Genomic DNA, 25,514 nt, shown 5'->3' with positions numbered 1-25,514 from the left:
CCAGCACTGACATCAGGCTCACTGGTATGTGGCTTCCTGGGTCAAACTTGGAACCATTTTAAAAAACTGGGGTTATCTTGGCCAGAGTAACAGTGGATCCAACTAGCAATTGCTTTAGTGCTGGTGCCTTTGGAAAATCAGAATGCCCCCTGAAGATCCTCATATCGCCTGTTGTGTTGTATTAGCTAGACAATAGAGGAAAGAGGTTAAGCTTTTGTGAAGGCAAATCAAGATTCAGAATTTTTTTTATTTTATAGGAAGTTGTAATTAAGTAATCTAGTTACCATTTGTTTTATTTTTAGTTTATTTAAATCTGTGTTTCCCAACCAGTGTGCCGTAGCACACTGGTGTGCCTTCAGACCTGATCAGGTGTGCCACAGAAAGGGCACCACTGCCTAATTCTCAGATCCAGGCCAGCACTGGAGCTTTACTGTCAGCATCTTGCAGCAACAAGAGACACCAGTGATGGCTCTTAAGTGTGTGAGAACTCCTTTCTAAGAACATATAATCATTAATGCCTCTTCTTCCTAACTACAGCACGAGCCCCCGAGTGTGGCAATTAATAAGCAGCATGGAGGGCACAAATAATTCAGCTCCATTTTATGTTGCACATACAATGCACATCGCACCACCTTCTCATCTTCCCCCCTCCTGAGCATCCTCCTTTGAGTCTTTCCAGCCTCTGTCCTAGCCCCAGACTGAGTGAGATGGGATGAGTGTGTGCTGAGCACTGGATGGGACTTACTCTGAGTGCTGGGAGTAGCAGCAGTTGTGGAGCTCTGGCAGCCACATGTGGCTGACCCAACTGTCCGCACCACAACATCTTTTTCCTTCTCCTGCACTGGAATATAGAGGGAGCTGGCGATTGTAATGAGTTCATGTGTATATCTGTTGCGTTCGTGCCTCTTCTCGCCCCTCGCTCCACCCTCTCTACCTGGGATGGGACTCCCTTCGGCTCTGACGGACAGTGCATCCGCGGCTTCTCTCCGCCTCTTGGTCCCGGTTCCCCCGGGCTGGCCTGATGCTACGGATCCTCCATGTTCCCGATGAAGTAAGGGCACCCACATGCTCCAGACTTTGTACCAGCAAGGGCGCAAACCTCGGGGGCGTCCCCCCATAGTGACATCATCCATTTGCACTTTAAAAGGTCTTTGTTTGCTAACCTCTAACGAGTTAGCAAGGAACTCCAACGGGACTTGCTTCGGCAGTCCACGCTACTTGCAACAACGATCCGAGTCAGCCGGGGAACCCGTTCCCACTGCTCGGCCTTTTCAAACTTACCAGGAGTACCCGCTCCACGGGGGCTCCGCTCTCTCTTCTTGATTTCAGATTGCCAGAACACTCGGAAGCCTCCTCATTTCCTGGAAGCGATCACGGACGTGAACACAGTGAGTTCTATTACATAGGAATTGGTACTCGCTCCACGAGGGCCTACATTCCTATTGCTCTGAAGACTCCCTTCTGTCCAAGATGTTATCGCAGGTACAGAGATCAAGAGTTACATTGGCAAGATTACAGATAGGAACCGGTACTCGCTCCACGAGGGCCCATGCTCCTAGAATCTTATACAGACTCTCTTCTACTCTAGAAGCCATTTCATATACAGCAATTGTGAGTTCTTTTTACAGACTGTTTGTGGGAACCAGTGCTCGCCTACGGCTCCAGTTCCTGAATGTACTGAAGACTCTCTGTGGCATAGTGACCATTGCAGACATCTACTGTTGTAAATGTACCATCTTGTATCCAGTATACCCTGTCTACTCACTACTTCTAGTCTCTCTCTACAGCTCAGTGACCCAGAGATTATATTCCAGTATCAGAAGGACTTCAGCCTTGCCGGACACAGCGATTCACTACTGCCACCTCTGGTGGTCCAGCTTCCAGTCTAATAAAGAACTATTGTGTTTATCTCATATTCTAGTCTAGCCGGTGGTTCCTCTTAAGATCTCCTCCTGGGGGCACTGTCATCTGCCATCGGCCCAGGGATTCATCAATTCCTCCAAGTGGTCATTCCTTTCACTATTGTCACCTTGTGGGAGCCAACCACCACAGACCACTGATTCCGCTCACGGAAGTATTATATAGACAGCTACTCCTCTTTCTCTGAGACTTGCCAGCAGCTTATATATATATATATATATATATATATATACAGATTGCTACTCCGAGGGCGGGGGGTATGATAGATTGCTATCTCAATAGCAAAGTACTATATACCTATTGCCAATTCCTCTTCCTTGGAGGGTTGATCCATAACAGATTACCACTCCTTAGCAGATTGGTACAGTTTGCTACTTCCTTTCCTTACAGGAGCATCTAACAGCAGTTCGCTAACAGAATTACAGATAGCTAACTCCTCCCCTCTGGAGGAGCAGGTCATGTCATATCGCTACTCCTTCCCCTTTCAGGAGCACAGCAGAACAGCTTGCCAATTCCACCCTTCTGGCGAAGTGAGCGACAGCAGATTGCTAACTCCTCCCCTCTGCAGGAGGTGAGCGTAACAGATTGCTAGCTCCTCCCCTTTGGAGAAGGAGAGCGTAACAGATTGCTAACTCCACTGAATCCGGCTGAAAATATTGGAACACAATTAACTCCAGTAAATCCAGCTGAAAATATTGAAACACAATTAACTCCAGTGAATCCGGCTGAAAATATTAAAACACAATTAACTCCAATGAATTCAGCTGAAAATATTGGAACACATTTAACTCCAGTGAATCTGGCTGAAAATATTGAAACACAATTAACTTCAGAGAATCTGGCTTAAGTTTGTTTCTTTTAACTCCAGTGAATTCTGCCTTCAAGAAAAGGATTGGAGAAGCAGTACTCCTGGGGATTCAGTTCAAGGAACCGGCTCACCTTTCTGCCTTGCAGGCTATACCGGGCCTGGCTCAACGCCTTTCAGAACAGCAAGAAACCCTGGAGAAACTTACTGCAGCCTTTCACCAGCTTCATACACAAAAGGCACAAAGCACAGCTTCTATACAAGAAAACCAGTTACCAGAGATAACTTTAAAATCAGCTGTTCCACTGGCGGCGCCTGTTCGAATCTCCGGAGAACTCCAGAAGACTTGAGGCTTCCTGAACCAGTGCAGCTTACACTTCACTCTACAACCTTCAATGTTTCCCACAAGTCTCTCCAAGACCAGCTACATTCTGTCCTATTTGGATGGGAGAGCCTTGTCGTGGGCTTCTACCTTGTGGGAACATAAGGACCCTATCTTGCAGGACATAGAAGGATTTATGGACTTGTTTAAATCTGTTTTTTATGACCCTGCTCGTATGTCTGTTGCTGGATTTGCTTTGGTGGACTTAAAGCAAGGCAACAGATCCCTGGCGGAATTTGCCATTGAATTTAAAACTCTAGCAGCAGAGTTGCGCTGGGACCCCATGTATCTGAAGATACTCTTTTGCAGAGGCCTGGACACTCGCATAAAAGATGAGCTGGCTGCTCGTCAGACACCTGGCTCGCTGGAAGAATTGATATCCTTAATCACTTGGATTGACTGGCGGCTTCGAGACAAGGTGAACGAACTCCGGCCTAAGGTGTTACCTGGGTTAAAACCAACCAGTGCTCCTGCACTAACAAGGGGAGCAGCACATAAGAACATAAGAACATAAGAAAATGCCATACTGGGTCAGACCAAAGATCCATCAAGCCCAGCATCCTGTTTCCAACAGTGGCCAATCCAGGCCATAAGAACCTGGCAAGTACCCAAAAACTATGTCTATTTCATGTTACCATTGCTAATGGCAGTGGCTATTCTCTAAGTAAACTTAATAGCAGGTAATGAACTTCTCCTCCAAGAACTTATCCAATCTTTTTTTAAACACAGCTATACTAACTGCACTAACCACATCCTCTGGCAACAAATTCCAGAGTTTAATTCTTCTCCACAGCACCTCCTGCTGTGGAGAAGAAAGAACTGAAGGAATCTGGCCGTGGTCACTTGACGTCTAAAGAGAGAAGATATAGAAGGAAGAACGGCCTGTGCATGTCCTGTGGTCAGCCAGGCCATGATGTTTCTGTTTGCCCTAGTCTTCTAGAAAACGGACAAGCCTGAGTACCGCAGGAGGACTGTTCTTGGGCTATACAGCAATATCTCCTCCACTCTCTCGTCCAGTCTTGATGAACCCTGAACCAGTGACGGTTCGAACCTCTGCCCTGAAGGACTCAAGGGCAAGAGACGACTATCATCTCAGATGTTTTGGAGAATACCTGAGGAGTCCATTGGTAAATCACAAGATCCAATATTGTATCACACTATGAAGTGGGCCTTGGACGATTCTTTTCACCACCACTTCTTTTGAGGATCTTATCAACATCACCAGCAGTTTTTCAAGTTCTTGCTGGTAGTCATAGCAGTTGCTATGCACGCCATAAGCTAGGTGGCGCTCTTCATCTACTATGTCTTCTTGGATTACAAAATGAGAATATTACTACATTCTACCTACTTGGAAGTCGTGCTGAAGAACAATAGCACTTGATTCCGAAGTAGAAGTTATCTCTACCTCTCAATTTTGTGATGATCCACTCGGAGTTCGTGCTGGAGGTTTACAACACTGCTGATTCTGACATAAGAAGACATCCCTAGCTACCAGCATTTCGACTGGCCTATTTGGAAGTCGTGCTGGGGTACAGCACTGTTTGATTCTGAAGAAGAAAAAGAAGATATCTCTATTCATCAACTTTATTTAAGGACCACTCGGAAGTTGTGCCCATAACTTATGGCACTGGTTGATTCCGAGGAAAGAAGAATAGGTTTCTACTCATCAACTTCGTTGGATCATTCGGAAGTCGTGCTGGGGTACAGCACTGTTTGATTCCGAGGATGAAGATTATCCATCCATCAGCCTGTTCGTCTTGCTGGTATTATCAACATCTCTCTTCCAGCATCCTGCGGAAGGGCTACATCAGAAGTGGATATTGGACCATTTCTACATCACCACTTCCACTGAAACCTCAGTGATGTCCATGGCAGCCCATCTCATTGCTGCTGATGTCATTATACATTCTACTAGATTCTTCAAATCTACATCTATCCGTGTCATACGAACTTGAACTCAAGACTTTTAGACCTTGGATGTTTGAACAGAAACTGAATTTGTTGGCCTGAAAAGGCTTCGACCCCAAAAACCATCTTTGGGATCCTTAGACCTATTGGATAAGAGATGTTCATCAGTTCCACCTCGCGCATCTCTGGTACATAAACTGGTACCCGAAGAGGAGATTGCCCTTTGAAGGGGGGTACTGTTGCGTTCGTGCCTCTTCTCGCCCCTCGTCCACCCTCTCTACCTGGGATGCGACTCCCTTTGGCTCTGACGGACATGCAGCCATGGCTTCTCTCCGCCTCTTGGTCCCGGTTCCCCCGGGCTGGCCTGACGCTATGGATCCGCCATGTTCCCGATGACGTAAGGGCGCGCGCACGCTCCAGACTTTGTACCAGCAAGGGCGCGAACCTCGGGGGCGTCCCCCCTTAGTGACGTCATCCATTTGCACTTTAAAAGGTCTTTGTTTGCTAACCTCTAACGAGTTAGCAAGGAACTCCAATGGGACTTGCTTCGGCAGTCCACGATACATGCAACAACGATCCGAGTCAGCCGGGGAACCCGTCCCCACTGCTTGGCCTTTTCAAACTTACCAGGAGTACCTGCTCCACGGGGGCTCCACTCTCTCTTCTTGATTTCAGATTGCCAGAACACTCGGAAGACTGAACATTTCCTGGAAGCGATCGCGGACGTGAACACAGTGAGTTCTATTACATAGGAATTGGTACTCACTCCACGAGGAGCTACATTCCTATTGCTCTGAAGACTCCCTTCCGTCCAAGATGTTATCGCAGGTACAGAGATCAAGAGTTACATTGGTAAGTTTGCAGATAGGAACCGGTACTCGCTCCACGAGGGCCCATGTTCCTAGAATCTTATACAGACTCTCTTTTACTCTAGAAGCCATTTCATATACAGCAATTGTGAGTTCTTATTATAGACTGTTTGTGGGAACCAGTGCTCGCCTATGGCTCCTGTTCCTGAATTTACTGAAGACTCTCTGTGGCATAGAGACCATTGCAGACATCTACTATTGTGAGTGTACCATCTTGTATGCAGTATACCCTGTCTACTCACTACTTCTAGTCTCTCTCTACAGCTCAGCGACCCAGAGATTATATTCCAGTATCAGAAGGACTTCAGCCTTGCCGGACATAGCGACTCACTACTGCCACCTCTGGTGGTCCAGCTTCCAGTCTAATAAAGAACTATTGTGTTTATCTCATATTCTAGCCTAGCCGGTAGTTCCTCTCAGGATCTCCTCCTGGGGGTGCTGTCATCTGCCATCGGCCCAGGGATTCACCATTTCCTCCAAATGGTCATTCCTTTCACTATTGTCACGTTGTGGGAGCCAACCACTGCAGACCACTGACTCCGTTCACGGAAGTATTATATAGACAGCTACTCCTCTTTGTCGGAGACTTGCCAGCAGCTTATATATATATATATATATATATATATATATATATATAAGCTACTCCGTAGCGGGGGGCATGATAGATTGCTAACTCAATAGCGAAGTACTATATACCTATTGCCAACTCCTCTTCCTTGAAGGGTTGATCCATAACAGATTGCTACTCCTTAGCAGATTGGTACAGCTTGCTACATCCTTTCCTTACAGGAGCATCTAACAGCAGTTCGCTAACAGAATTACAGATAGCTAACTCTTCCCCTCTGGAGGAGCAGGACATGTCATATCGCTACTCCTTCCCCTTTCAGGAGCACAGCAGAACAGCTTGCCAACTCCGCCCTCCTGGCGAAGTGAGCGACAGCAGATTGCTAACTCCTCCTCTCTGGAGGAGGTGAGTGTAACAGATTGCTAGCTCCTCCCCTTTGGAGAAGGAGAGCGTAACAATATCCACCGTCTCTCTCCCTTTGTTTTAAAATTTGGAAGAGACACTGGTGGGACCTTCAGTGTTTCCCTAGCTCTTCTTTTGACCATATCAGTCCTCGCCATGTCTGCTTTGCCTGCTGCCTGGAGGTTAGTATACCACACATTTTAGTTAATGTAGGTGTGCCTTGGACTTGAAAAGATTGAGAAAAAATCATTTAAATAGTGCACACTCATTTAGTAGGTGTAACATTTGGCCCTCCGTGGGGGCATCCACAGCTGGCCTCATTCATCCCTGGATCCCATAGTCTCAAACATGGCCGGACGTTGCCATCGTTGAGTCGCCCTCTCCTTCCTTATGTGTGTGCGTGCATCCTGACATTGGATATAGGCTCCGCAGCAGGACTCCTGGCTGCAGCACTGCTTTATGACATCAGCAAGCCTCAAGTATTTAAACCTCATGCTGTAGGAAGCCAGTGACTCAGAATATGTCCTCCTGTTTCACTATGGTGGTTGCTAGTTCTTTGCCTTGACTTTCCTTGTCGGTTTCAGTCTTTTTCATTGCCTTGTCTGTTTCTGACATTGCTCTGCTTTGTCCTTATCACTTCCTTCCCCTGCTTATTGCTTGACCTCTAACTGGATTTTGACTCTGTCTGTCTGCCGCTTGCCCTATCCTCAACATGGATTCTATCTCTGCCTGTCTGCTGCCTGCCCTGACCTTTGTCCAGGAACCGATTCTGCCTGTTTGATGCCTGCCCTAATCTCCACCTGTTTACTGATGTCAACTGACCACTTGCCATTGGGTATTTCACCTAAGTCTTGCCGGCTTCAGAACCCAAGGGCTCAACCTGCAGGAAAGAGGCTGATTTAGGTTAAGCCTTCATCTCTGTCTCCAGCCTTAGCATATCTGCAGCTGTTGGTGTGGACCTGTTATGGTTATTGATGTTTGGGTGGATCCTTGGACACTGTGGCAGCTGACCATGCCCACAGGGGGCAGTCCCGTGAGGGACCATAATGTCAGGCTAGGCTCTGGACACACAAACACAGATTTGAATCTTTTATTAAACAGTTTTGGAAACCACCAGAGGTGGCAGTAGTGAGTAGTAGATGTTGAGCCTGGCTGGGCAGGTCTCCTACAGAACGCTGGAACAGCGAATTCTCTGCTAGGCTGTGCTGTAGTGGAAAGAGACTGAGAGTTATGAGTACACAATAAGAAGCATTCAGAGTCCCAGGTAGAATTAGGAGAAGCTCCGAGATAGGGAGAGCAGGCCCTCGAGGAGTGAGTACCTGATCCCTTAGAGCAGAGAGACTCAGTTGTATTGTACTCACATAGCAGTAACAGAGATTCCACTAGATGAGAGGTCTGGCACCGGAACAGAGGGCAGGCCCTCGAGGAGCGAGTACCTGGTTCCAGTGAAGCAGTACTGTGGAATAGATGATAGTTGTATTCACAGATGGAAACCGTTAGTGAAGTCTTCCAAGTAGAAGGGTTTGAAGATGCAGGCAGCGATTCAGGGAACATAGGCCCTCGAGGAGCGAGTACCAGTTTCCTGATAGTACCTGAAAGAAGCAGAAGAGGCCCCCGAGGAGCAGGTACCCCGTTAGCAACCCCGAAGGGTGTAAGAGTTCCAGATAGTGCTGGAGTGGCAGAGCAGCTTCGGTACGGAGAGCGAATCCCATCCGTAGAGTTACCGTTGCTAACTCGATGAGCTAGCAAATACTGTAGGCTTAAATATCCGGGCAGCGTAACATCATATCAGGGGGACGCCCCTGAGATTTGCGCCAACATGGAATTAAAGATGAGAGCGGTGTGCGCGTGCAAGTCCTAAGGTAACTTGGAAGAGCATGGCGGGAGGCAGCACCAAAGCCGGTCCAGGGACGCTGGAGAGGATGGCAAACAGATGCCGCAGCAGCCAGTAGTCCGAGGTGAGCGGGAGTAGCCGCAAATAGTGAGAGGTAGGCGGGGCGAAGCCGTCGAAGACCGACAGTCACAACAGCACACCCTTCAAAGGGCAGATGATAACTCTTGTACCAGGTCTTGGTTTATGAGAATGCTGAAGAAGCATCTCTTTATCCAGGATATTAGCCATTGGCTCCCAAGAATTTTCTTCGGGGCCATAATCTTCCCAAGACAGAAGGTGTTCCCAAGTTTTGCCACGTCTTCTTACATCTAGAATAGCTTCAACCTTATATTCAAGGCCATCTTCTGTATTGATAGAAGTTGGTTCAGGAGACTTGGATGAGAACTCACTGAGAATGAGTGGTTTCAGAAGTGAAACATGGAATGTGTTGTGGATTTTCAATCCAGGCGGTTGCTTCAGACTGTATGTAATGTTGCCAAGACGTCAGAGGATTGGAAATGGTCCAACGTAGCAAGGAGCGAATTGAGTGGAGGGTAACTTTAGTCTCAGATGCTTAGTTGATAGCCAGACTGTTACGAGCGCGAGGAGCATGGTCGCCTCTAAAGCAGGTGTTGTTGGGCCACGGCGTGACTCAGGGAGGAGCCCCAAGCCACACCGTGGGAGGTAAGCTGGTACGAGTATCGGTAGCCAGGAGCAGGACAAGATAAAAGACAAGAACTGAAGGTCCGACCCTCAACCAAACCTGCCCGCTTCAGGATGACCAGCAACATAGTGTTGGTCAATGAACAGTCCTCCGACCGTTCCAAGCCCTTTCGGACCTGCCACTGGGTAATGGCAATAGGCGGCAGGCCGGACAGAAGATGAGGACAGACGAAGATCTTAAAACATAGGAGGTTCTGAACCAAGGCACTGAAGACGAAGACTTGGAACAAGGTACTGTAGACATAGACTAGGGTCAGGACGAGGACTTGGGAGGATTAGACATTGGCACTGTCCCTCAGGGCGCCCTACACAGCCAGTGCCACTGGTCTGGTCACGGACTACCCTATCCTACACCCGCAGGAGCGGGACCAGCACAGGAAGGTACCCAGCCTGATGAGAATCCAACGACGGAACAGGAACCAACCTCACGGATTTACCCTCAGGAAGTCATCTGGCAGACTCGCAGCGCTGGAGAATCAGAGGACTCGGAAAACTCAGGAGCAAGAACAACTGAAGCAGGAGTGGAATCTTGAAACACCAGGAACAAGCAGACACAGGACATGGAGCCATCAATAAAAGAAACCAGTGGAAACCTGTATCAGCACAGGAGAACCTGGACGAGCATGACATCCAATCCGAAGGGAAAAAGGAACTGAAGTGAAGATCCTTTTATACTGCTGTATGCAGGCAACTCCCTGGGAGGAGTCCAGATGGGGCGCCCCTCACTAGCCCTATAAGACTGGAGAGAAGCCGTGGGCCCGCCCCTAGGGAGAAAGACGAGGCCCAAACCAGAACGTCCAGGCTGCAGTGGAGCAGGTCCCGAACACCACGGAAGGCCTCCCAGGCTGTGAAGCAAGATCCGGACAATTGCTCAGGCGAGGCTTTGGCTTTGGAGCGGCCTCCGGAGAAAGGTGAGAGGCCTCCTGTGGTACAGCTACAGGAGGAATCGTAACAGTACCCCCCCCCCTTAAAGAGGTCCCCTCCCCTTTTGAAGGACAGGGAACAACCAGAACAGAGGACAGAAGACAAGCAAGAACCACAACAACAACAACAGCACAAACGAACGAGCGAACAGACAACCAACACCACAAACGAGCAAACAGACAACCAATACACAGCAGCAACAAGCGCAACCACACACACAAGCGCAACAAGCGGAAAACAGCACAGACGAGCAAAAGCAGGACCACAGCAGAAACGAGCAAAAGCAGGAAACAAGGTGGGGAATCCAGGATGGGAGCAGGCCATGGCAAAAACATGAGGAGGAGCGCAGGCGCCTCCTGCAGGTCATGGAACTCCATCCTGGAATGGGCGAGGAACTGGACAAGGAGTAAAAAGTCTGGATGCAGGCGCCTCCTGCAGGTTGTGAAAACAAAGGCCAAAAAAAATTTTTGGTCCAAGTATAAGTCCAAGGATAAAACAAGTCCATCCCAAGCACAGCTCACCGAGCTCATGGCCTTCGGATTCTGTTACGAGCGCGAGGAGCGTGGTCGCCTCTAAAGCAGGTGTTGTGAGCCCTTGAGCCACTGCGTGACTCAGGGAGGAGCCCCAAGCCACACCGTTGGAGGTAAGCTGGTGCGAGTATCGGTAGCCAGGAGCAGGACAAGATAAAAGACAAGAACTGAAGGTTCGACCCTCAACCGAACCTGCCCGCCTCAGGATGACCAGCAACATAGTGTTGGTCAATGAACAGTCCTCCGACCGTTCCAAGCCCTTTCGGACCTGCCGCTGGGTAACGGCAATAGGCGGCAGGCCGGACAGAAGAGGAGGGCAGACGAAGGTCTTAAAACATAGGAGGCTTCGAAACAAGGCACTGAAGATGAAGACTTGGAACAAGGTACTGTAGACATAGGCTAGGGTCAGGACGAGGACTTGGGAGGATTAGACATTGGCACTGTCCCTCAGGGCGCCCTACACAGCCAGTGCCACTGGTCTGGTCACGAACCACCCTGTCCTACACCCGCAGGAGCGGGACCAGCGCAGGAAGGAACCCAGCCTGAGGAGAATCCAACGATGGGAACAGGAACCGACCTCACGGATTTACCCTCAGGAAGTCATCTGGCAGACTCGCAGCGCTGGAGAATCAGAGGACTCGGAAAACTCAGGAGCAGGAACAACTGAAGCAGGAGCGGAATCTTGAAACACCAGGAACAAGCAGACACAGGACCAGTGGCGTAGCCACGGGTGGGCCTGGGTGGGCAGGTGCCCACCCAACTTAGACCCAGGCCCACCCAACTGGCACCGGAACTGCAAGGCTGTCGCGGGATCCCATCCCCGCGACAGCGAACAAGAGAACCCACGCCTCGCGCGCCATCACGGCACACATGGGGAAGCGCTGCTGCGGCCGTATGGCCAACCGGTCTTCCTGTTGAAGGGGGGGAGCGGAAGCGCCGCGGGCAGCTTCCGCTTCCTCCCCCCAAAGCAGGAAGATCAGCTGCCTCTCCTGCTGCCACCCGTTCTCCTGCTATCTTCGGGCCCGCCGAACTTCCTGTTTGGGGGTGGGGGAGTGGAAGCGCCGCGGGCAGCTTCCGCTTCCTCCCCCCAATGCAGGAAGATCAGCTGCCTCTCCTGCTGCCACCCGTTCTGCTATCTTCGGACCAAACGGCCTGCCGAACTTCCTGTTTGGGGGAGCGGAAGCGCCGCGGGCAGCTTCCGCTTCCTCCCCCCAATGCAGGAAGATCAGCTGCCTCTCCTGCTGCCACCCGTTCTGCTATCTTCGGACCAAACGGCCTGCCGAACTTCCTGTTTGGGGGAGCGGAAGCGCCGCGCACAGCTTCCGCTTTCTCCCCCAAAGCAGGAAGATCAGCTGCCTCTCCTGCTGCCACCGGCCTCCTGCTATCTTCGGGCTTCGGGCCGTATGGTCCGCCGATCTTCCTGCTTGGGGGGGGGGAGGGAGGAAGCGGACGTTGTGCGCTGCGCTTCCGCTCCCCCCCCCCGACAGGAAGTTCGGACGCCCGAAGATAGCAGGAGTCCGGTGGCAGCAGGAGAGGCAGCTGATCTTCCTGCTCTGGGGGAGAAAGCGGAAGCTGTGCATGTGCTTGAATGTGTATGTGTGGATGAGAATGGGAGTGTGTGTGGGTGAAAACTGGAGCCTGGGTGTGTATGTGGGTGAGAATGGAAGCTTGAATATGTGGGTGAATGGGAGCTCGAATGTGTGTATGTGTGGTTGAAAATGGGAGCCTGGGTTTGTGGGTGGGTGAGAATGGGAGCTTGAATGTGTGTATATATGGGTGAGAATGAGAGCCTGGGTTTGTGTGGGTGGGTGAGAATGGAAGCTTGAATATGTGGATAAGAATGGGTGCTTGAATGTGTGTATGTGTGGGTGAGAATAGTACCTTAAATGTGTATATGTATGGATGAGAATGGGAGCTTGAATATGTGTGGGTGAGACTGGGAGCATGGGTTTGTGGGTGAGAATGGGAGTCTGGGTTTATGTGTGTGGGTGAGAATGGGTGCCTGGATGTGCGTCTGTGTGTGCATAAGAATATAAGCCTGGGGAGGGGTGAGAAAGTGAGAACTTGAATGTGAGCTTGGGGGGGGGGGGGGGGAGAGCATATGAGAGTGAGAGCTTGAGTGTGTGAGAGGGAGTCTGTGAGAGAAAGCATGTGTGTGTGTGTGTGGAAGGGAAGAAGACAGTAATAGAAGAAAGACACTGAAAAGGAATTAGGAAATGAGCTATAAGGGAAAAAATGGGAAAAAGAGACCAGGACCAACTGATTAGAAAAATACAAAGATCAGACAACAAAGGTAAAAATATATATCTATATTTTGAGATGTTAGCAATTTAAATATAAGCAACACAACCGCTCTCTCAAAATTTATGGACAGGTAGGAGCCGTGTATAAAATCGTAATAATAAGAAGGCTAAAGTACCACAAATCACCGTGAATTATGTTTGTATCATTAAGTAAACCTCATACTTAGGCGTAGATGTGAATGCTATGCTGCATAATTTGGCATTATTTATCAGTAAAAAAACAACTAGTAGACCTGCATGCCTGCAGCCCACCCATGTTAACCTTGTGCCCACCCAAAAAATCAATTCTGGCTACGCCACTGCACAGGACATGGAGCCATCAATAAAGAAACCAGTGGAAACCTGTATCAGCACAGGAGAACCTGGACAAGGACGAGGAGCTGCAAGTAGTGAGAGGTAGGCGGGATGAAGCCGTCGAAGACCGACGATCGCAACAGGACCCAGTTTGTTCCTCATACTGGGCGGTACCAACAAAACCAGAGCCCAAATATTCACATTCTGTGACAGATTGCTTAAGGATGTGCCCTCATCACAAGCCATCCCTGTCTTGGCCCACTGAGTACAGCAGCAACAGGAGCAACTGAACCAGAGAGCGGGCTTGCTGCAAGGTCTAGCCATGCACATGGATGCTCTATAGTCCCGCATTCCTGTACCTGCACCAGCAACCCTGACTCTGCCAGCACCGATTCGCACATTTGTGCTCATGCCACATCTAGCACCACCACCCAGATATGACGGGGATCCTAAGTGCTTGATGCATTTTGAGCAGCAAACAACCACTTCCCATCTGACTGGACCAATGAAACTTTTATCCTGTCTCTATTAGCTGGTCTCTGGCATGGGCATCCCCTCTCTGGGAGAGAAATGAACCCATCATGGGGAACCTGGATGAATTCTTGATGCAGTTCCTCCGAGTCTTCAATGAGCCTGGGTATACCCCTTCTGCGGCAGAATACTATGTTCTATTCTGGTTGCTGAAGCTCAAACAAGATATATTGCACTGGAGAAAGTAAAGAGAAGGGCAACCAAAATGATAAAGAGCATGGAATGGCTCCCCTATGAGTGTTGTGTTTCTGCTTGTCATGCAACCTCCCAATCACTAGAGGTCCTCCAGGAGCTGTGCTTACCCTCTCTCCAGCTCTAGTCTTGGTGACCGCCTGATTCAGAAATCCCTGCCTATTTAGCTCTGCCTCAGTCTGCATTCTGGACCTTGTCATTGAGTCTGCTTGGCTCTTTGCTTGGCCCCTCATCTTTGCATTCCTTGTGGCTCTCCATAGCCTTCTGCCTTGTGGCTTTCCATAGCCTTCTTGTCTCTGCATTCCTTGTGGCTCTCCATAGCATTCTGCCTTGTGGCTTTCTTAAGCCTTTCTGTATTCTAGTTTGCTTGGTGGCTTCCCTAAGCCTTCCTGTTTCCAAGTTTGCCTTGTAGCTCCCAAGCCTCCTGTCTCAAGCCCTGCTCCCCGGCTCTCAGGCCTCCTGTCTCAAGCCTTGCTCCCTGGCTCCCAGGCCTCCTGTCTCAAGCCCTGCTCCCCGGCTCCCAGTCCTCCTGTCTCAAGCCTTGCTCCCTGGCTCCCAGATCTCCTGTCTCAAGCTTGCCAGTATTAGTAACCTTTGTTTTGTTCCAGTGTTCCACCCCTGACCTTGGTTCCTGCCTGAGCTCCAGATCTACCAGACAACAGCCTACAGCCCTGCAGCCTGCCTTTTCAGACCTGCTAGCTTCTGTCTCTAGCCCTGTAGCCTGTATCTCCAGGCTTGTTCAGCTTCACCCGAGTTCATTCCTTGCCACTCCGGATTCCAGTCCAGCCTTAGCCTTAGGTCTCTTCCCTTGTTCAAGTCCTGATGACCACCATAACCCAAGTGCTCAACCTGCGGGGAAGGTGGCTGATATAGGCTGAAGATCTCCTAGTCTAGTCTGCCCCTGGAGTCCTGGACTGTTCCCGTGGGGTTTCCCCAGCCAAGCTGGGTCCTCAACCCTAACAATGAGGAAAGGCTAAAGAGATTAGGGCTGTTCAGCTTGGAGAAGAAACAGCTGAGGAGGGATAAGACAGAAAATCATGAAAGAACTTGAATGGATAAAATGTGAAATGGTTATTTTACTCTTTCCGATAATACAAGGACTATGGGCACTCCATGAAGTCAGCAAGTAACACATTTAAAAAAAATCAGAGACACCCGGCTATGCTAACTGCCTTAACCACATCCTTTGGAATTCGTTGCCAGAGGATGTGGTTAAAGCAGTTAGCCTCGCTGGATTTAAAAAAGATTTAGAAATTTTTACGCAGGGCTTATATCTCCCCCCACATCGCCTTCAAGGCAGGATTAGCGGACTCAGATCAATGTCCACGCTGTGGTAAAGGGAAGGGGACATTTGCTCATGTCTTTTGGGACTGTCAGTACTCTCAAAGGTATTGGCAACAAATTACTGCCTACTTAGCACTATTGGTGGCGGCACGACTACCTCATTCGCTGTATTTGTGGTTATTTCATTGTATCACCCGCTCTTTAGTACCTAACCCCAGACTCAGGGCTCTGATTAAAAAAGCTGGCCTCGTGGGGAAAAAAGTGATCTTGCTTAATTGGAGAGAAAAGACGGGGCCATCTTTCGGGACCTGGAGATTACATTTTCACCGCCTGATGCAATATGAAAATTTGGCTTCCAAAACGTCACCGAGGCTCCGGAAACTCTTTCTACAGACGTGGGAAGTCTATCTCCAAAAACTACCTCATAGAACTCGGAGTCTAGTCCTCAATGATTGAGTTCGCGGGTTGTGGATCGCAGCTGGACTTTTATGTTTCTTGGCTATAGGTCTCTGCGGGGTGGGGAAGGGGTAGGGGAGGGGGTTGGGGGAACGTTTCCCCTGTATTGGTGGTAACAGAAGTTTGCTCGGGGGGGGGGGGGGGGGGGAAGGTAATACGGGGCAGATCTATTGTCTATAAGGGGAGAAAAGTTTGTAGTGGTAGCCACCCCCATTGGTAAGAGTATTGTATAAGGCTTTCTTGGTATTGTTGTTTTGTATTTCTTACCCTGGATACATATGTTATATGTTTGTCTTGTTTGCTGGACCACTCAATAAAAACATATTGAACATAAAAAGATTTAGATACGTTCCTGCAGGAAAAGTCCATAAACTGCTATTAATCAATAGGGAATAGCCACTGATTGTTGCCGGCATTAGTAGCATAGGATCTATTTATTGTTTGGGTACTTAGCAGGTACGTGTGACTTGAATTGGCCGCTGTTAGAGACAGGATACTGGGCTTGATGAATCCTTGGTCTGACCCAGTATGGCATATCTTAAGTTCTTATGCTTTTCCTGAGGCAGGAAAGCAAGACCATAGGAGAGTATGCTATCCATTATAGAACTCTTGCATCCAAGCTCATGTGGAACCAGGATAGCCTAGTGGCCATTTTCTGGCAAGGTCTTACAGACCAAATCAAAGAGGAGCTTGCCGGAAGGGATGTCCCACTGGTTATGGTGATCTCATTACTCTATGTATTAAAATTTACATGAGATTCCAGGAGCGAATGCAAAAAAGGGATTCATCTTGTCGATATCTGAGATCAGCTCCATGATTCCAACAACCTTTGTTGGGCCCATGATTCCAGGCCAGCAGCTCACCCAGTCATGAGGAGAACTTTAGAGATGTTATTCCGACATTATGGGTAGCCTCAAGTCTCCCAGGATGTCCAGTGATATGTTGAGTCTTGCTCTAAATGTACCACTAACAAACCATCCCATTCATGACCCTGCAGACTTCTGCAGCCATTACCATTTCTGGAGAGACCATGATCCCATATTGCAATGGATTTCATAACTGACCTTCCTTCCTCCAATGGCTGTATGGTAATCTGAGTCACCATAGACCATTTTCCAAAATGGCCCACTTTGTGCCCCTTCTAGGTTTACCCATGGCACCAAAAACTGCTTGTCAGTTTTTTCTGAATGCATTCCACCTTCATGATTTACCTGAATACGTAGTCAGCGACCAAAGAGTTTAATTCACAGCAAAATTTTGGAAGAATCTCTGCAGGAAATTCAATGTCTCTCTCAGCTTCTCATCAGCTTAACATCTGCAATTCAGTTGCCAAACTGAACAGACCAACCAGATCCTAAAAGCCTTTCTGAGAACCTATGCCAAAGATAGGATGACTGGACTTCCCTGATACCATGGGCAGAGTTCTGCCACAACAAACATATGGGAGAATTATCAGGTTCTTCTCTCTTCATCATTGTGCATGGCCAACACCCACAGGTTCCCATTCCAGTTCCTCTTGTCAGTTCGTTGTCCAGTGCAAGCATCATCGCTTGTATTCTTTGAGAGCTTTGGAAGTTAACTTGATATCTCCTCCTCCAAGCAATTGGAAGATATAAGAAGCAGGCAGATGAAAAACACTGTCCATATCCCAGTTTAAGCCGGAAGAGAGGGTCTGATTTAGTACCAGGAATCTGTGTCCTTGCATTTTATTGGTCCCTTCTCAGTCCTCTACCAGATGGGTCCAGTTAGCTATCAGCTCCACTTACCTTCTCTCTTGAAGACTCATAATACATTTCATGTGTCCTTGTTGAAGCCATTGGAATTATTGTGGCAATTGTGATGAATTCCCAAGCCTGCAAACTTGGTTTCCAAAGTGGACATGAACTATGAGGTCCAAGCCTTTATGGATGCAAAGAACATAAGAGACAAGCTACACTATATAATAACCAGAAAGAGATTCGGACCAGAAAAGAACATGTGGGAACCAGCCTCCAACATCAAAGCTCCCTGCCTCATAAGAAAGTTCATCAACTCTTCCCCACAAACCTAAGTCAAAGGTCCTGGGGAAGGGACTTAGAGGAGGGGGTACTGTAATTTTTGGCCATCCACAGTGAGCCTGGAGGGCCTCTGCCCCTCACTTTTGACTCAGACCTCTACCTATAGCAGCAGGGTCATGTCCCATCTGAGTCAGTTCCTTAAAGTTGCAAGAGTTAGAGGGCCTGGAGATATTGCAATCACTGCCATTCCAAGATCCCTTGTGCCTTTAAGAGGAATAACTTGAATGGGAAAACACCATTACCCTTGGGCTAGATATAGGGAGCTTGAAGTTATGTACCTAAATGCCAATGTTTTGGATATTCAGTCCCTTAGCTAGCTAGATTTTAGCCAGATAAGTCATTAGCCAGATAAAAAAGAGGCATTTCACTGGCATTTTGTGAAGAAGTTGAGTTATCTAGCTAACTTTGCTGATTTTAAACTATAACCGGCTAAGGCCTGGATTTATCAAAATGCAGTAAATACCGCATGTGATAGAAAAAGGAGTATGTTTTATGGTAATAGGCAGTATATCGCAATTTGTGCTAATACCTATGTGAAGAGCTAAGTTACTGCAAATTGTGATAACATTTTTGCACTTTGAGATAAGTGCCAGAAGTTTGGTATATTTGTTTATTTATTTATTTATTTATTTAGCTCTTTTCTATACTGACATTCATGAACAGAATCATATCATATCGGTTTACAAGGAACAAGGGGTCTAACTTAACAAACCATTTACCAAGAGGCAAAGTTACAGAAAACAAGGTGATATGAACTTGGGGGCTAGGGTAGCCGAAACAAAGGACTGCAGAGCTAAATAAAAACATAACAACCGTAGTTAGGTGGGGCGCCTAGCTGAGTAAAGCAAAGTCTGACTAGGTGGCATATGCATGGTTTAGAAAGTTAAGGGAAGGCTTGACGGAATAGTCAGGTCTTGAGTTTTTTTCGAAAAGTTAGAGGGCAGGGTTCCAGTCTGAGGTCTGGGGGCATGTTATTCCATGTAGAGAATGCTCGTTCTTTGGTGGTTGATAGACGCATGGCTTTGGTTGAGGGGACTTGCAGGGTTACTTTTTACGGTTCTCTGATGGGTCTTGAAGATGAGTATAGTTTGAGTGGGATCTGAAGGTCTAACTGTAGCTGATTGTGGATGATTTTGTGGATTATGGTGAGGGACTTGTGCAAGATTCTGTAATTTATTGGAAGCCAATGCAGGTTCCAGAGGATGGGAGTGATGTATGCTCCCCGGTTGGTGTTGGTCAAGATTCTAGCCGCAGCGTTCTGGAGCATCTGTAGAGGTTTGGTGGTGGAGATGGGGAGATCAAGGAGGAGAGCGTTGCAGTAGTCTATCTTGGAAAAGAGCGTGGTTTGGAGGACAGTCCTAAAATCCTGGAAATGGAGGAGGGGTTTGAGCCTTTTCAGAACTTGTAGTTTATAAAAACAGTCCTTGGTTGTGTTGTTAATGGATTTCTTTAGATTCAGATGGTTGTTGAGGATTACTCCAAGGTCTCTTACTTGCGTGATCTGGGTGTTGGGGGGTGTCTGATAGGTTAGGTCCGTGTGGTCGGAGGAGATGAGAAGGAGTTCGGTTTTGGCAGCATTAAGAACCAGGTTCAAGCTGGTGAGAAGGTGGTTAATGGATTGGAGGCAGGTTTTCCCAGTGAATGAGTGTTTTTGAGAGGGATTCTGTTATGGGGATCAGAATCTGTACGTCATCTGCGTACAGATAGTGTATTAATTTTAGGTTTGTGAGCAACTGACAGAGGGGAAGGAGGTAAATATTGAAGAGGGTAGGTGACAGGGAGGAGCCTTGGGTTACGCCTAAAGATGATTTGATGTTGGGAGATTCTTTGTTATTAATTTTGACTTTGAAGCTTTTGTTGCTGAGGAAGGAGTTGAATCATCTGTGGACTGATCCTGATAAGCCGATGTCTGAGAGGCAATTTAGAAGGATGGCATGATTCACAGTGTCGAAGAACTAGTAGGAATGAGTGCCCTTTGTCTAGGCCCATGATGATGTGATCTGATAGGGAGATAAGGAGGGTTTCCATGCTGAATGATTTGCGGAGGCCGTATTGGGATGGGTAGAGGATTTTGTGTTCCTCCAGGTAGTCTGAGAGTTGTGTATTTACCAATTTTTCCGTGAGTTTAGCAAGAAAAGGGAGATTAGAGATGGGGTGGAAATTGGAGCGTTCTCTTGTGTCCAGGTTAGGTTTCTTCAGAAGGGGTTTGAGGGAGGGCCTGTCTGGGTAGATTCCTTGAGATAGGGAGCAATTTATGATGTTGGCCAAAGGTCTGGAGAGAGTAGCAGTAGTTTTGTTGGAATGTGGTCTGACGGGTGGCTGGATGGTTTCAACTGGATTTCCAGGGGGGTTGTGGGTTTGAAGGTGGCAAGGTTGGCTCCAGGGTGAGTGGGGGTGTTGGAATTTAGGGGGGGAGGAGTGCTAGTGTGTTTGAGATTTTTTTCTGAAAGAAGAGTGCTAGCAAATTGAGCCTGGTTGTTTGGGGCAGAGGATTTTGTGAGTTGGGAAACATAGGAGAACAGGGCCCTGGCATCAACTTGGAGATTATGGATTCTGCTGGAGTAGAAGACTCTTTTTGACCATAGGATGGAGCTCTTGTAGAGATGGAGGATGCATTTATAGTTGGACAGTGTTGTGGTGTCTGTAAGTTATATCCTACATATATATGAGAGAGAGAGAGAGAGAGAGAACCTAGCTGTAATGCCCTCACCCTAGATAGGTGGTATTTATATCTCTATGGGAGGCCCACCTAGTAACTCGAGGTGAGGTTTAGGCATTAGTGTAGGGGGTTAGGAGCCACTTTGACATTCAAAGTGAGACGTATGAATAGAACAGTACTCTCTTGTGAAGATTTGATGACCTTCGGAGTGAGGAAACTCACTCAAAGATGAGATTTGTGCAATGTTCTCTCAACCTAGCTTGATGGACTCTCTACCTGGGTAACATCAAGCTATCGCATGGCTTGACACTACTGAAACAGGTGTAGTTAAAGCTGTGTGATAGTGCTTCACAAAACAGTGAACCCAGCTCACTCCTCCTCTTTTTCAGATTTGCATCGCACCATACGTTATGGTGCTATCGCATGCATTAAGGGCTTATTGCATGCGTTAACGGCGCTTTTCGCACGTGATAAGCCCTTAACGCATGCTAAAACACCTTATAGCATTTTGATAACTGACCCTATAAGTTAGCTGGATAACATTAGACTTGGTATGACTGGATAACTAGCTGCTTATGCAGATATCTTTAAAAGATATCTGAATAAGCAGCGCTACTTTTTGAAAAGAAAAAAAACCTCACAGGCCTGCAGATTTTAACCAGCCTCCCTCCTCTCTCCCCTCTGAGCTCCAAAGGCTCCTCCCCAAAATGTCCTGTATCACTTTGGAGAGAAGGCGGCAGGCTTGGCCAGCAGGGCCGAGCCTTTGGAGCTCAGGTAGGATGGAGGAGACGGGCTGGTTAAGGCTGGCAGGCCTATGTTTTTATTGTTTTTCTTTTCAAGAGTAGCGCTACTTATCCAGATATCTAATATAGTTAAGTTTTTAAATCCCTGTGGCACTTTATCAGCTTGAATATAGCTGGTTAAGTCTAAAGTTATCTGGCATAAGAATTTTTTTTGAATATACGGTTATGCTTAAAGTTATCCGGTCAGCTTTATCCAGGTAACTTGAATCATGGATATTAGTGGGATGTTTATGCCACTGAATATCCAGGACAAGTTATCTGATTAATCGCAGCTAGATAACTTGTCCACTGACTGGCTTACTGAATTTGGACCTCATAAGAGTATGAGGCCATTAACACTTTTGTTTATGTGACTAGGGTATAGAAAGTAAGTAAAATTATCACCTGCTCAGATGATGAGGATCCTAGGGTCCGAGTAGGGACTGGTTCTGCTGATGGAGCTGGCAGAATCCTGAGTAGTGCCTGTTGGGGACCATACGTTATTTTTGGCTCAATGGAAGCTGGTGCTGCAGTGTGGAGGCCTGGTGGAGCATGGCCACAAAACCTTTTATGACCAATGTGGGGCCTGATGCAGGAGGTCATATTTGAGGGCAGTGATGGCGCTTTAGCAACTGCCAGCTAGGATGCAGCTGAGCTGCTGGAGCACTTTGAATGCTCCCTGAAGCTCAGAAGAGGTCTCCACAGCATTGAGAGGTCGAGATGGGGGCGGGGCCGGAGCAAGCAGCTGATTTTGCTGCCGTTGCCATTCTCAGCTTCCCATTTGGGGCAGGACTGCAGCACAGATGTGAAGCAATGGCCATGATCTGCTGATGTCATCGATGACATCAGCAGCACTCAATGGTCCCGGCCCGAGGCAAAATATAAAGTATAAATATAATGGCAAGAAAACAATAAAATTTAAATTTAAAAAAGCCCGATTCAGGTGGGGAGGCTTAGGAGAAGTCCCACCTCATGAAGTTTGGATTCCTGGGAAGCACCTTGGCAATCCTGGCACCATTAAGTATAAAAACCATTAAAAGACACCGAATTTAAATAAATTAATTGTTGGGGACATGAAAGGAGAGGTTGGGAAACCAAGATTAAGCTCCTTCCTTGGCTTAGAAATGGATTTTAAAAGCAAAATTGATCCTGTTTTCTAAGGAGTAATTATTGAAGTGAAAAAATGCATTGGACACTACAGAAAAGTTTAAATATTGATTGGAGCCATCTCCGGAGGTGTTACAGACCCCTATTCAACCACTATTTGGGGAGAAAATAGGGTAATTTTAAAACTGTGGGTATTGGTTATTTTTAGGTTGTTTTTTGGTGGATTTTTATAGGTGTTTGGGGATTTTGGAGGGACACTAAACATATGCTGCTGATGTTTGATTGATATAGAACAAACTTGGAGTAGTTTTGAATTTTAAAATTAAAGTTTTTGGTAATTTTATTATTCCATTCCAGTGGAATTCTTGAATCAATTTCCTGTTTTCCTGTTCTGAACCTTAGAAATTTCTGCTAAATTTTCTATTAGAGGAGAATAATAGAAGGTGGGGGTTGTGAACAGATGAACAAACAAAAATGGTAGGCTTTAAGTGAGTTCAGATGTGCATATTTAATGTTTGAGATGTTTTCCTCCTTGGCAATACAATAGTCTTATATTATACAATTTCTAAATTAATTTGTGGTAAAATTTACTCTCCCCATGGAAAGCATGGTCAGCTTTTAAATGCAGTGAAATCCTAAGTCAGCACCATGACTATTATGGAAAGTTACTGAAGCTCCTAAGACCAAAACTGTTTCTGATACTTTAGTCACTTTTAACTATCTCAATGTAGGCACTAACCTTTCAACCCTTCTGCTCTTATCCTCCAGTTTGGCTTGCTTTGTCTGTCGTTCCCTGACTACTGCCTGAAAAATGCTTAGGGGCAGATTTTTAATCCTACGCGGGAGGGGTACATTTTTGTGCACTACCCGGTGAGCACAAATATACACCCGATTTTATAACATGCGCGCGCTGCTGCACGCATGTTATAAAATCCGGGGTCGGTGCGCGCAAGGGGATGCACACTTGTGCACCTTGCGCGCGCCAAGTCCTAGGGGAGCCCCGATGACTTTCCCCGTTCTCCCCAAGACCGCTCCGAAATCAGAGCAGCCTTGGAGGGAACTTTTCTTTCGCTCCCCCCCCCCACCTTCCCCTCCCTTCCCCTATCTAACCCACCCCCAGCCCTACCTAAATCTCCCCCCTACCTTATTTTATTTTTTACGCCTGTATCTTACATAGAAACATAGAAATGACGGCAGAAGAAGACCAAATGGCCCATCAAGTCTGCCCAGCAAGCTACGCACTTTATCCATTTTTTTTCCCTTTTTCTCTCTCCCACCTGTTACTATTGGCTTCCAGTACCCTCCAGCCCTAATTCCCCTCCACCCAATTTAGAGAGCAGCTTTGAATCTGCATCCAAGTGACATCCAGCTCAATTGGGGGTAGCAACCGCTGTAACAAGCAGGCCACCCCCTTGCCCCATACTCTTACCCACCCCTGTTTTTATTTTTTTGTTTATTTTTTTTTGGAAATACAGCCCTCCATCCTTCCGCTCCGTGAAGGTGGAACACCAACTACTGGTATCTTGCGCACGCCGGCCGGCTGCCGGCATTGGAACCTCCGGCACGACCGCTGTGCCAGAGGACTCGGGACTGCCCCTGGATCGGCACCACGCCCATGACCCCGCCCCTTCCCGCCCCTTTTTTAAAGCCCCAGGACATACGCGTGTCCCGGGGCTTGCGCGCGCCGCTGAGCCTTTGCAAAATAGGCTCGGCGCGCGCAGGGGCAGGTTTTCGGGGTTATGCGTGTAAGTTACGCGCGTAACCCTTTGAAAATCTACCCCTTCATTTTTAAATGAAATATATATATTCACTCTTTGCTTCCTCTTTCAAGAATTCTCATCTTTCCCTTCTGCTCCCCCACCTGAAAATGTGTTTGAACTTCTTCCAACAAAATCTCTACTTGGCAGCAGCAGTTGGACTGCACACCTGGGTACCACCCCAGTCTTGAAATAGTTCAAATGCAACTGTAGTAAAGCTAAGAGGATGATTTTCAAAAGCCATAAGCTTGGGTATAAGGGCTGGAAGCTGATCTCCCTCTGTGTGGCTTTGTTTTAGAATGGGCATACTTGTAGCAGCACGGAGAGAAGGTATCCCTGGGGGGATGTTTAGATGGGGGGAGGAAAATATCACATGCAGATTGTATTTTCAAATCTGAGCATGTTATTTTCTGTGGAAAAAGTATCCGCAGAAAAAGCAGTTGCAAATGTCTGCAGGTACTTTTTGCCTTGGGACAATTTTCAAAGGGAACATATGAACATGTTCAGCACCAATTCTTTGAGAATTGGTGCTGAACATGTTCATAAAATATACCCATGAATTTGCATAAGTGTGAGCCGTTTGAAAATTGTCCCGGAAATAATTACTTGGTAGAAAAACAGGAAGAGGATGCTCTGGCTTATTATGTTACTTTTAATCAAGCAACTGGACTTCAGAACTGGACTTCAGAAGATGCACTAAACAGATAGGAACTGTGGAACTGAGCCACGTTGAGCTCCCTGCTTACTGCATGCTTAGGTGGCTCATACAGCAGTACAGACAATCTGATCTATTTGCCATTCTTCCGCATCTGGTTTTCCTCTGCCTCTCTACCAGCAGCCCCCTACTCTTTATGTAAAATGCATGACATATACATCATTCTCACCTAGGGATGCCTGTGATATTTATTGCTTTATTTATTTAAAATGTTCTATTTTACCTGATCCAAATTCAATTTTTTCAGGACAGAGTAAAATACCAATATAGACAGAAAAACACGAAATTAAAAAAAAAAAAAAAAAAGACATGTTTGAAAAGCATTTGTAGAATTGACTTCCTTCCCTGCAAGAAAGTGAAATTAAATCCAAGATTTTCCAATATTTAATATTTTATTTCATATATAAAATGCAGAAATATATAAACATACATATGTATTACATAAACAGGTAAATATATCATAAAGCAAAATATTT

This window comes from Rhinatrema bivittatum, chromosome 8, assembly GCF_901001135.1.
Source record: "Rhinatrema bivittatum chromosome 8, aRhiBiv1.1, whole genome shotgun sequence".
Taxonomy (NCBI): domain Eukaryota; kingdom Metazoa; phylum Chordata; class Amphibia; order Gymnophiona; family Rhinatrematidae; genus Rhinatrema; species Rhinatrema bivittatum.
This window is presented reverse-complemented; position numbering follows the sequence as displayed.